Source organism: Neophocaena asiaeorientalis, unplaced genomic scaffold (genome assembly GCF_003031525.2).
Source record: "Neophocaena asiaeorientalis asiaeorientalis breed wild unplaced genomic scaffold, Neophocaena_asiaeorientalis_V1.1 scaffold478, whole genome shotgun sequence".
Taxonomy (NCBI): Eukaryota; Metazoa; Chordata; class Mammalia; order Artiodactyla; family Phocoenidae; genus Neophocaena; species Neophocaena asiaeorientalis.
This window is the reverse complement of record NW_020173200.1, coordinates 2320059-2333851: the sequence shown is the minus strand read 5'-3', so window position 1 is coordinate 2333851 and position 13793 is coordinate 2320059.

Below are 13793 nucleotides of genomic sequence, written 5' to 3'. Positions count from 1 at the left end.
TGCCCGCAAACATGAGGTGCTGTAGCTTGCCTCACTGACTGTCCCGGGCATGGATACAGTGGCTAGCACTGCTGTCACTACCAACTACTCCAGGAATTTAATCTTGTTACATTTCCCACTGCTGCCAAAAAGGATTTTCCAGGATGGCTCTTACTTTGTATCACTAGCTTCTAGTGATAGCTCTTACTTTGTATCACTAGCATCTAGGTGGAACCTAGATCCAGTTCTCTTGACATCCTCCCACATTTCTGACCAGTTTATCTTCGTCACCCTTTTAAGCTCATCTTTCCTTTCCCACCCCTTAAGTGTTCACATTTGAAGCAAAACTAATCTATGGTGAAAGAAGTCCGAGTTGGGTTTACCTTCGGGTGGGAATAGGGAATGATAGGGGGTAATATAAGGAACGTGTCTGGGGTGTTATAATGTTCTGTTTCTTGATCTGGATGGTGGTTATTACACTGGTGTGTTCATATTGCTTTGAGCTGTACACTTACAAGTTGTGCATAGCATTCCGTGAATACAATACCTTAATTTTTAAAATTAAATTACAAAATTAATTTTAAAAAGCAAATTATTTTTTAAAAGAAGACAAAAATATTGATGCCTTCACGGCTCTCTGTCCTGGTTTCTAGTGTTTAGGTGTTTCTGGTTTCACAACTCTAGCAGTATGACCTAGGGCAAGTTACTTAACTTCTCTAATCCTCAGTTATAGCTAAAATTGGAATAGCACTTCCCTTTCTTGGTTGTGAAAACTGAATGAGACAATGCAGACAGAGCACTTAGAAGTCAAATTGGCAGGTAGTAAGTGCTCAGTAAATGTTAGCTGTGAAGGTAGATTATGATGATGGTGTAAAGATACAAAGCACTTAGCATAAAGCCTGAAACCAGAGCTCAGTACACTTTCACTCTCAGGCTTCACTCATATGTGCACACTGATGATCCAGTAAAGTCTTCTCCCCTGAGTTCAGATCCATACATCGTCCTATCTCTGGACACCACCACCCCCACCGCCTGGGTGTCCTACAGGTACCTAAAACCCACATGCCTAATAAATAACTAATCTATTCACTCCACAAATGAGCTCCACCTCCTAGGTCTCCTATCTCGGTGGGGCAGCCATCCACTGGATCACCTAAACCAGAAAAAAAAAAAAAAAAGCAAGCCAGAAACCAGTATGCAACTAGGGATTCCTTGATACGGTCCATCACTTCACCCATACAAAGTTCCACAAAACAAGTGCTTTACAAATGCCTGGATTTGTTTACATGCCAATCTTCCTCCATGAGACAAAAATCTCTCAAGAGGATCACTTCGGTCTTATTGGTGGTATCATTTAGGAATGTGTTGCATTGCCAGATATAGAAAACCCTAGCAACAGTGGCTTAAACAAATACAAAGTTATTTTTCTCAAATGTAATAAGTCAGAAGGGGGCATTTATTGGCATTGGCTCAGTGCTCCACAAAGTCACCAAAGATACAGGCTCTTTCCATCTTTCTCCAACATACTTCATTCACAACCTGGCTTTCACCCTCATGCGTGCACCTCATGATCATAAGGTGAGTGCTGAAGCTCCAGACATCCTGCCCACATTCATGGGGATATGGAGGAAAGGGACAGTATCAGCAGTACCTGTTACTCCTATCAGACCCAGCAAAAAGTCTCCCAGAATCTGTCCACCTACCAGTAATGAGTGGAACAGAAGTATCCCTGCTTTCATGGTGTTTACAATCTAATGATGGAGACAGACATGAAATAAGTGTTCACACAAATAAATAAAATCACAAAAGTTGTGCTGGCTACAAAGGAAAAAAAGAGGGGAGAACAACTTTTAAAGTGACTTGCTAGCAACGGTGGTAGGATTTGGACATTAAACTGTCATTGTGGCGTAAAGTTCATGGCACGCTTCTAGCTCAAGGGTTCTTTCCTGGAGCTTCACTTCGTCTGGCACCCAGCACAGTGCCTAGCACATAGTAATCATTACATCGGTAATAATAGCGGCAATAACATTTGCTTAAAAAGTTAACTACGTTTATTGAGCACCTACTATGTTCCAAACATTATGCCAAATGCTTTATATACACAAAAATTGTTTACATTGTCATTAATATTTTTCTTTTTATAAAAACTTTTTATAGGGGTATAATTTATATAACATAAAATCTGTCTACTTCAAGGGTATAATTTAAGGATTTTTAATAAATTTACCAAGTCATGCAGCCATCAACCAATCCAGTTTTAGAACATTTCCGTCACCTCAGTGAAACCTGTCACCTCAATAAGGTCCCTCGTGTCCAGTTACAGTCACTCTCTATCCCCCTTCCCAGCCCCAGGCAACTATTCATCTACTTCGTGTCCATATAGATCGGCCTTTTCCAGACATTTCATATAAATAGAACCATACAGTAGATGGTCTTTTGTGTCTGGCTTTTTTCACTTAGCATAATGTTTTTGAGATTCATCCATGCTATAGCATGTATCAGTATTTCATTCCTTTTTAATACTGCATAGTATCCTTTTGTAGTACTGATTGACATTTGGGTTGTTTCCCACCTTTTGGCAACTATGAATAGGGATTCTGTCAACATTTATGTGTGAGCTTTCATGTGAATGTATCTTTTCCTTTCTATCGGATAGACAATTAGGAGTGGAATTTCTATGTCTTACGGTAAATTCCTGGTTATCTTTTTAAGAAACTGCCACACTGTTTTCCAACGTGGCCATACCATTTCACATTCCCATCATCCCTTTCTCCACATCCTTGCCAACATTTGTTACTGTCTTTCTGATTATAGCCATTCTAGTGGGTGTGAAGTGGTATCTCATTGGGATTTTAATTTGCATTTCCCTGATGACAAACAATGTTGAGTGTCTTTTTATATGCTTATTAGCCACTCACATATCTTCTTTGGTGAAATGTCTATTCAAATACTTTGTCCATATTTTAATTGGGTTGTTTGTCTTAATATTGAGTTGTAAGAATTCTTTATATATTCTAGATACAAGTCCTTTATCAGATATAGGCTTTGTAAGAGTTTCCTTTCATTCTGTGGCTTGTCTTTTCATTCTAATAGTGTCTTTGGAAGCACAAGAGTTTTTCTTTTTGATGAAGTCTAATTTATCAATTTTTTTCTTTTATGAATCGTGCTTTTGGTGCACTGACATTAACATATAGTTCTGTCCTGCCTCCAAAATTTATCCAGAACCCAGCACTTCCCTCCGCCTCCGTTGTCACCACCTGATCCAAGCCACCATCAGCTACAGCCTGACCAGGATAACTCCTGCTTCTGCTGGGCCCCCTGCAGTCTGCTCAACGCTCAGCAGGCACAGTGATCCTTTAACACTAGATACCAGATCATGTTACTCCTCCTCTTAAAACCACCAAATGACTTCGAATCTCATTCTGGAGAGAAGCCAAGTCCTCATAATGGCCTACCTTCTTCCCCCACCCCCATCCCTGTATAACTCCGCCCCCAGCTCTCTGCTCCAGTTTCCTGCTCCCCTAAGTCTGAATGGCTTGTTCCCTCACCGGCTTCAGGGCCTCGCTGATATGTCACCTCCTCAGTGAAGCTTTCCGGGACCACCACTGCATGCTTCATTTATTTGCTCTATTTATTTTTCTATGATTTAATTCTCCCCATTAGAATATCTGCCTCCATGGGGGCAGGGATCTGTGCTTTGTTCACCAAGATCCTCAGCACCTTATAGCTGAGGAAACTGGGAGGCAGGGAGGTTAAGAAACCTGAAACAAACACTGAGCCTGAGAATATTTGTCGAATAAATGAATGAATGATGAACTGAATGAGTAAACGAACAGGAAGGGCTATGTTTGTATGTTAATGATGCCTTTGGTGTTCACCTCTGGGTCGGTCACATTCCAACCCTTGTCTCTGGACACTAGCTGCTGAATGTAAACATTTTTCTCCAGAGCTTTGGGAGGCTCTGCACAAAGGATCTGATACTAGTTGCCCAGGAAAGAAGCCATGATCCGTAAGCACTGGAAACAGATTGACACAGCCTGACCTGCTCAACCTGGATCACTGGGGTGTGGGTGCGGGGGAGCTTCTGCAGCCAGGTCAGTCCCCGTACACAGGAAGAGAATCCAGCCTCAATTCAGCCTTGCAGACAAAGTCAGTTGGAAAGACCAGGGCCTTCTAGCCTATGAAATATAAAAATACAAATATAAAAATGCTCCAAGGCAGACACACACGTACCCACAAATACACTCTGGATTTCTACATTTAACAAAAACACAATTTTCCTTTCTGGCTCTGATTTATTCTCTGGCCATGCAGAGGATGGCTTAGTGTTCCAGGCAGAGGCACAAAAGCCTTGGAGAGCTGTAGCAAGAGGCGCCCCGCGGGCCACTTCTACATCACAATCACTCCCTTCTCCTTTGCTTTCACCAACTTTCTATTTGGTTTTTGTTTTGTTTTGTTTCGTTTTGAAACAAACAGCCATCAAAATATCTTCATTTCAAAGCCAAACCATTTTTCAAGACTTGACTCAAATTCTACCCATTGTGCATTCTTTTTTTTTTTAAAGACTTTTTAAATAAGCACCTCTGGGCGCTTATTTTGTGCCGACTCTGGGGATACAAAGATGAGGACAATTCTATCCCTCTAAGTTACAGGCACCTCAAACTCAGCAAAATCAAACTCTTGGTTCTCCTCTAAACCCACTCCTCCCTTGGTGTTCCCCATTTCAGTAAAGGCACCAGTCTTCATCCAGGTGTCCAGAGTCTGTGTTGATTCTTCTCTCTTGCAGCCCACATCCAGTCCTATTGACCTTACTTTCAAAACTCTATCCTGAACCTACTCTTCTTACCACCCCTGGCACTACCATCCCACTTCAAGCCACATCACCTTTCTTCCGGACCCCTGCAACCACTTCCCCTTCCAACCTGTTCTCCAAAGAGCAGCGAGGGTGATCTTTCTAAAGAGCAAATCTGAATTCAGTGCTCTACTGAGAACCGTTGAAAAGATGTCTGTGCCTTCACCATGAACTCCAAGCCCCTTGCCCTGACCTACCAGATCTGAGTGATTTGGCCCCTGCCCACTCTCCACCCCATCCTGCCCCACTGCCCCTTGCTCTCTGGGCTCCAGCCTCGCTGGCCTTTGTTCTGTTTTTCTAAAACCCTCCTTAAAAGAGCTGTGCCCCCCTCTGCCTCAGGGCCTTTACTAAAGACCACTTCCTCGCAGAAGCCTCTCTGACTCCCACTCCAGCTCTATGCTGTTCTCCTTGCTTTAGGTACTTTTCCTGGAGAGCATCTAGAAGAGTCTGTAATTATGTGTGTGTGTGTATAAGATTTTTGTGACTGATATCTGTTTCCCACCAGACCAAGCCGCTAAGGAAAAGGACTTTGTTTTTCCACCATCAAATCTCACCACTTTGTACAATGCCTGGTTCATAGGAAGTACTCACTGAATATTCCTGGAATATTATTTATGGAAAGAACAGATAAATGAAGCCACACGGATTCCACTTTGTATAATAGTTAAGCATTCAGGCTCTGGAGTCACACAGATCCAGGTTCAAACCTAGATTCTGCTTCCCTTGTAGCTGTGTGACTTAGGGTGAGTTGCTTGACCTCTCTGAATCTTAGTCTTCAGCTGCAAAAGGAGATACTGATACGAGCTACTATACAGGGCCGTTGGGAGAAATAAATTTCAACAATGCAGGTAAAGTGCTTGGCACATTTAAGTGGTTAGTGATGTTAGCAGGTATTATTATAGCACATCATAGGTGTATACCATGTGTTTGTTGGATTTAAATCTTTAGGACCATGTAGGAGCTCAGACTGGAGTAACTGCAGAGACTGCCCTGAAAATGTGCCAGAGAAGAGGCTGGAAAGGACCATCCCTGGAAAGAGGCCTGGGACGCAAGGTCTTTGGGGGAGAGATTGAGGAGCCTACTTCTGGGGCCAAAACCTCCTCACAGGTCAAAGTCCGGTCCAGGTCCTGGTTGATCCTCATTTATTTCTTTCTTTAAAAAATATTGTTCCTACTCTTTGACATAAATCACAGCAAGATTTATTTTGATCCACCTCCTAGAGTAATGGAGACAAAAACAAAAAAGAACAAATGGGACCTAATGAAACTTAAGTTTTTGCAAAGCAAAGGAAACTACAAACTAGATGAAAAGACAACCCTCAGAATGGTAGAAAATATTTGCAAATGAATCAACAGACAAAGGATTAATCTCCAAAATATATAAACAGCTCATGCAGCTCAATATTAAAAAAACAAACAACCCAAGCAAAAAATGGGCAGAAGACCTAAATAGACATTTCTTCAAAGAAGACATACAGATGGCCAAGAAGCACATGAAAAGCTGCTCAACATCACTAATTATTAGAGAAATGCAAATCAAAACTATACTGAGGTATCACCTCACACCAGTCAGAACGGGCATCATCAAAAAATCCACAAACAACAAATGCTGGAGAGGGTGTGGAGAAAAGGGAACCCTCCTGCACTGTTGGTGGGAATGTAAATTGACGCAGCCACTATGGAGAACAGTATGGAGGTTCCTTAAAAAACTAAAAATAGAATTACCATATGATCCAGCAATCCCACTACTGGGCATATACCCAGAGAAAACCATAATTCAAAAAGACACATGCACCCCAGTGTTCACTGCAGCACTATTTACAATAGCCAGGACATGGAAGCAACCTAAATGCCCATTGACAGACGAATGGATAAAGAAGATGTGGTACATATATACAATGGAATATTAGTCAGTGATAAAAAGGAACAAAATTGGGTCATCTGTGGAGATGTGGATGGAGCTAGAGTCTGTCATACAGAGTGAAGTAAGTCAGAAAGAGAAAAACAAATATTGTATATTAACACATATATGTGGAACCTAGAAAAATGGTACAGATGAACCAGTATGCAGGGCAGAAATAGACACACAGATGTAGAGAACAAACATATGGACGCCAAGGGGAGTGGTGGTGGTGTGATGAATTGGGAGATTGGGATTGACATATATACACAAATATGTATAAAATAGATAACTAATAAAAGCCTGCTGTGTAAAAAATAAATAAAATAAAGTTCAAAAAAATATATTATTCCTTGGGAAATCTCCATATGAGCCATTCTTACCGTTAGTGTGGGGCATGGGGAGAAAAGCAGTTCATTAGGGAGAGAGTGGAGTTTGCTTCAATGGATGCAGACCCCTTCCTAGTTAAGGAGGTTGGGGGTGTGGGAAGACCCTCTAGGAGCTGACTCAGGGTGTGTACTCAGGGTAAGACTGAAAGGAAGGGCCTCGGAGGAGCTGGGAGTAGAGATTCTAAGGATGAGTATTCTGGCAGCCCAGCCATAATCCCACCCAACAGATTTACTTCCTGCCTCAGGGCCAGGTCAAACACCTCCCGTTTTATCCTTTTAGCAAACCTTCATTGAGTCCCTACTTTGGGCTGGGAGGCAAGTGAGACAGGGTCCTTGCCAGTGGAGGAGACAGATGAATCAAACAATAATTATAATGTCAATTTGCATTTCATTTCTGCACCACAGCCTACATAATATCTTCGGTATTTTTTTTCCTATCTTAGTATGTGAACAGCTGAAGAAGAAAGAGTAATAATTTCAGCACAGTGCTATGGTTACTGGACCAACAACACAGCTGGATGTGAGGCTGTCTGGCCGAGGGTGGGGGAGGTAGGGGCCAAAAGAGGATTCCTCAAGGACTTGTCCTGGGTGAGGTGTGCTAGGAAGGGCATCCATGCATGTGCGACCACAGCCTGGTGTGTTTGTTTACCACGGACACATCTTTATGAAAAAAGTACACGTCAGAGGGAGAGAAACTAGAAAATGCGTTTAAAACAGGGAGCATCAAGGGGCAGGCCCTGGGGCGAGCTGGAGGGCCTCACCCATGTTTATGAGGGGCACGCTCCTGGGGCGTCCTCTGCCTTAGAGAGATACAACTCTTTTCCTCATTATCCTGCCAAGGAGCTGGCTGCACCCCCCAACAATATCCAGTCCCAGTCAGCAGCCCTGCTACAGGTCAAAACCACCTGAGCCAGGGCAGAATGACAGAGCTGGTGGACACCTTAGGGAAGTCACTGAATCCCGGCCTCAAAATGTCCCGCCTCAGTGCAGAGACCAGAGGCCGTGGGAATGTGGCCTCAACCTTCACGAATCTGACAACCCAATTGCGGAGCAACAGACCAGGCACCTCTTCTACTGGGGCCCCTAACCATTCCTGGGCAGCCTGGGAAGGCTTCCTGGAAGAGGTGACATCCTGGGCCTCAGGAGGCCTGGGGCTAGAGGGCAGTCAGCGAGGTGGTGGGGTGAGAAGTTTCCAGGCAAAGGGAGGGCACGATGTGTGAAAAGAAAAGATGGGAGAGAGAGAGAACTGGGAACCTGAGGGAACTACACTACCACGTGGTTGGACCTTATTGCTCTGGAGTGACAGGATGCCAGATCCAGCAGGACCTTGTAGCCTTATAAGAAATTGGATTACATTTAGATGAGAATAAAATGGTTCTAAGGAGGGTTGACAGGATCAGATTTTCACTTTGGAAGATTTGCTGTTTGGAGAATGTATTGGAGGACCACCAAGGGAGAGGGCAGTAATCTGTCCTACCTGTGGGTGGAGGACCCCCATTTGTCCTGGAGTTTTCAGAACTTTTTTCTGTCTATGACCTTCTCGGCCCCAACTGTTAGCATGGAGAAAAGTAGTATGGAGATTCCCTTTTTACAGCTGAGGTCCAGAAAGGCGTGTGTGTTGGGGTGCGGGTGGAGGATTGCTGCAAACAAACAAACAAAAAACCCAAACAGAGAGCATCATCACCTGGAAAACTCACTGCTAACATTTTAGTGTATATCCTTGCCAGTGCTTCTCTCATTTACAAAGGCCTTAAGGAACTGTCAAAATACAAATCCTGATTCAATAGGTCTGGGGTGGGGCCTGAGATTCAGTTTCTAAAATGCTCCCAGGTGATGCAGATACTGATGGTCTCCATATTCACTTGAGCAAGGCTGTAGACTTTATTTATGTGTGTGTGTATATTTGGGGTTGTTTCTAACTTTTCAGTATTATAAACAATGCTGCCATGAATCTTTGCCCAGAGATTTTTAAAATATTTGCACGGTCGTTTCCTTTATATACATTCTTAAATGTGTATCACTGGGTCACAGGTAAAGTATATTTTAAGGCTTTTGATAGATATTCCGAGTATTCCCCCCAAAGGGTAGAACCAGATTATATCCCCACTAGCAATATACGAGTGCTCAGATCCCCACATCATATTAACACATAACTTTTGCCAAATTGATAGTCGCACAATAGTACCTCAGTGTTCTTTCAATTTGCACTTTGATTAATAGAGAGACTGAGTATCTTCCCCAGTTTTACTGGAATTTGTGTATCTTCTTTTGTAAATTGCCTATTTGTGTCCATGCCCGTTTTCCTATTAGGGTGTTTACTTTTGTTCTTATTGATTTGAAAGCTTTGGATTTAACCCCTTGATTGTTACAAAGGTTTAGCATGGTGTGCTTAAGAAACCACGGTATTTAGGGGCTTCCCAGGTGGCCCAGCAATTAAGAATCTGCCTGCCAATGCAGGGGACATGGGTTCGAGCCCTGGTCCGGGAAGATCCCATATGCCACGGAGCAACTAAGCCCGTGCACCACAACTACTGAGCCTGCGCTGTAGAGCCTGCAAGCCACAACTACTGAGCCTGCATGCCACAACTACTGAAGCCCACGCCTAGAGCCCATGCTCCGCAACGAGAGAAGCCACCGCAATGAGAAGTCCCCGCTCGCCACAACCAGAGAAAAGCCCACGCGCAACAACGAAGACTCAACGCAGCCAAAAATAAAAATAAATAAAATTAATAAATTTATAAAAGAAAGAAAAAGAAACCACGGTATTTAGATAAACCTCGAGAACAGGATTCAAGGAGAGATGAGCCAACTGTTGAAGGAAAGCATCACGGTCTGAAGTGCCAGGCTGTGGCCCCTGGGGATGCTAAGAGGCTGCATTGTATGCGTTATAGCCCTCATTCTAGAAGCTGGGATGGCTGCACACGTCAGACAGCATGTCCTCCCTCTCAGCAGGGCTGGATGAGCAAGTCTACTTCTGATCCCAAACTTTCGGCTTCATTTAGACTCCAACTAGCTTTTCTTTCTTTTACGTTAACATATATTCTTCAGATACATCGCTGTCAATTTTATCTGCAACCAAAATCGAGGATGGAATTTTCAAAAAATAATATCTAGTGGAAGAAAAACAGGGGACTAGCACTAATTAGTTTTAACAGAAAAATATAATGATGGGGGACTAGCTGTATCCGGTAGGAAAACAAAGCCACAAAAGTTAAATGAGTAGTTCTGGCTTTGACTAGACAGACAGATGAATGAAACAGACTTGAGGCCCAGAAGTAGATTCTGTACTTATAATAACTTCATATGTGATTAAAAAGGAGGCATTACAAATCAGTACAGGGAGAAAGGTGATCTAAACAAATAATTATTGGGGGGAAAAACCAGTTTAGATACTCACATTAACCATACACAAAAGTATTTTCAAACATAAAAATTCCAAAGATAGTAAGCAGATGAACTCAGATTGATGGAGAAATCAGGGCTGAGAAAACCACAGCCCAAGATCCTTGAGTCAGGGGTCATTCTTCCCAAGAGAAGCCTGGACTGGGTTTAAGTTCAGAATTTACAAATAAAAAATCGAAGTGGGAGACCAGGCAAACATCAGGGTAACTTGATAAAGAAACCCATTAGCAAAACATCAACAGTGTCATATAACCCTCCTCCTTCAACAACTGTTTCATACAGAACTAGAAACAGTATCTTTAAAAGTTTCTGGGGACAATTTTTTTTTTTTAATAAAGAAGCCCTTGCTAGACAAAGTTAAAACTGAGAGTGAATGTAAGACAAAGATATTGTGAGGAATACAAAAATCAGAAAGTTTATAATCCTATGAGAAAAACTTTTATGAGAGGTACTCCACCAAAGTAAAGAAAAAGGCTCAACACGCTGTGTAAGAAACTGTGGCAGTTGAGTGTCCTCCAGGAGGGAAGGAAATAAAGAAAAAAGCAGAGAAAGATTTATTTGAAATTGAACCTATTTATAGGTTCTCGATGTTAGGATGAAAGACTTAATTATACTAACAGATCAGAAAATATTGTAAGCCTTGACAATGTGAAATAAAAAATGGTACTTGGACGAGAGAGAATCAAGGAAAGTGAGCTAACGTTCTCGTTCCTCATAGAGGGTAATCAGTAGGATGCTGCTTAGGGTGATAAATCAGGAAATAAATGTTTAAATATATTGTTTAAAGTAATGAGGGAGTTCCCAAAGAATTAAAAGTAATAATATATGTAAGAAAATCAGGAGCAACAGGTGGGAGTTCACATAAATTGACCAAATTCCACAGGTTTTACTGTGAGGACTCACCAGGTATATCTACTAAAGGTGCAACTTTAGTTGAAGGTGCAACTCTTCAACAGTTTGAAGATGTACTGCTTACACCCGAAAAACTAAAATCAGAAGCTCCAGGAGGGACTTCCCTGGTGGTCCAGCCGTTAAGACTTCACGTTCCCACTGCAGGCAGCCAGGGTTCAATCCCTGGTCAGGGAACTAGATCCCGCATGCTAAAGATCCCACATGCTGCAACTAAAGATCCCACATGCTGCAACTAAGACCCGGTGCAGCCAAATAAATAAATATTAAAAAAAAAAAAGAAAGAAAAAAAAAGAACTCCAGGAAATGAAACTGGAGTTGAGGGAAGAGGGAGGAAAGCATAACGTTTTTATTTTTTTGAAAGCATAACTTTTGTATCCTTTAAGACTGTTTGAATTATTTTTATTAAAGAAGATGTGTGCATCCACTTTTTCTTTAATAAAAAACGATATCGATAACCATTTAAAAAATTATGGCACATCTATAACAGAAGAGTATGTAGCAGTTTAAAAAATGTTAAAAAAACGAACATGTTTAAGTCCCCAATATACTTAAATGAAAAGGGCAATTTGCAGAAAGATATGAACAATACGACTATAGTTGTATAAAAAATAGTTTATATACACGTTTGCATATTCATAGAAAACACACAGAAGAATACAGACTAAATTGGGACTCCCTCCAGGGAGTTGGGGGGCAGGGAGAGGATGGGGACTTTAATGTTTTATACTTCTATGTGGAAGATTTTTGTTGTTTTCAAAAATGAATTATTGGTGGTACCATTTTAAAACTTTGTTCTACTAAAAATTAGAGTAATATTAATTCTTTACAGATTATTTGGAAAATTATGAAGAAAATATATCGCCCGACCTCACAACTCTTGGTGTATTTCCTTCCAAATATTTTTTTTCTCTGTGCATCTGACTCTGTCTCTAGCTATGGGCAAGTAGCAGTGGGGAAAGAGCCCTGGAGTCAGGCAGATCCACCAATTCCAGTTGGGAGCCTGGAGTAAGTTACTCAGCCCTCACGCACAGCTTCCGCATCTTGGTAAATGACAACTTCATCCTTCCAGTTGCTCAGGCTGAAACTGTGGGGTCAACCTTGACTCCTTTCTCTCATCCAGTCCAGAAGCAAATCCTCTTAGTTCTGCCTCTAAGACAGAACCAGTATCTGCTGGCCACTGCTCACCATGCCTGGATTTCCGCCAAAGTCCTCCCATTGGCCTACAAGCTGTCCCATTTCCTCTCCGACCTCATCTCCCGCTGCTCTCTCACGTCCTGCTCACAGTGTCATGGGCACACCCGCCTCAACCCATCAGGCACGTTCCCACCCAGGGCCTCCGCCCCAGGTGCTCCTTCAGCCTGGATGCTCATCTCGAAGATGTTTAGGTAAAATCCCTCACCAGCTTCAATTCTTTCCTCAAATTCCATCTTTTCAATGATGCTTCCTCTGGCCACCCTGATTAGTAACAAAACCTTCCCCATGTGCCTGTTCTAGTTCCCCCCCCACCTCGTGACACATCACTTTCTAACAAACTATATATGCATTTATTATTTTTTGTGTGCATCACATTTCCTCCGGCTAGAGTATAAACATTACAAGGGCAGGAGTCTTTGCACTGAAGTGACTCACCCTTCCCAAAGGCTCAAGTATTTGTTGAATGAGTGGATGAGACCTGATTTCTCTCATCTACAAAACAGGCATAATAGGACCCACCCCACACATTGTTTTGATGATTCCATGAAAAATATGTATTTCAAATATCTGGCACAGCAGGGTCACCTACCCTCATTTAGGATGTGGCTCCTCAAAGAACCACTAAGGACCAGGTTAGCCAGCTAGAGAGGTGTGGAGGGGGAGATGCTCCAGAATAGCTCATGTGAAGCTCTGGAGCTGAGAGAGTGCTGAGGCCAGCATCAAGAGTAGACCGGGGGGAGAGTGGGAGGGAGGGAGACGCAAGAGGGAAGACATATGGGAACATATGTATATGTATAGCTGATTCACTTTGTTATAAAGCAGAAACTAACACACCATTGTAAAGCAATTATACCCCAATAAAGATGTTTAAAAAAAAAAAAAAATGATTGTAGCGATCCCTTAATAAAAAAAAAAAAAAAAAGAAAAAAGAAAAAAAAAAAAAAAAAAAAAAAAAAAAAAAAAGAGTAGAAGGGGTCATGACTGGAAAGGCGGGGGCCAAGGGTGAGGAGGAATGGTAAGGCTGCAGAGGCTGGGTCCTGCAGCCTCGGAAACCTGTGGAGTCTGGGCTGATTCTGAGGCCCTGGCAGGGTCTCCTCAGGACAGTGCCATGGTCACATCTGCCAACAGAATCACTCTGGTTGCAGTGCTGAGGATGGGCTGGCTGG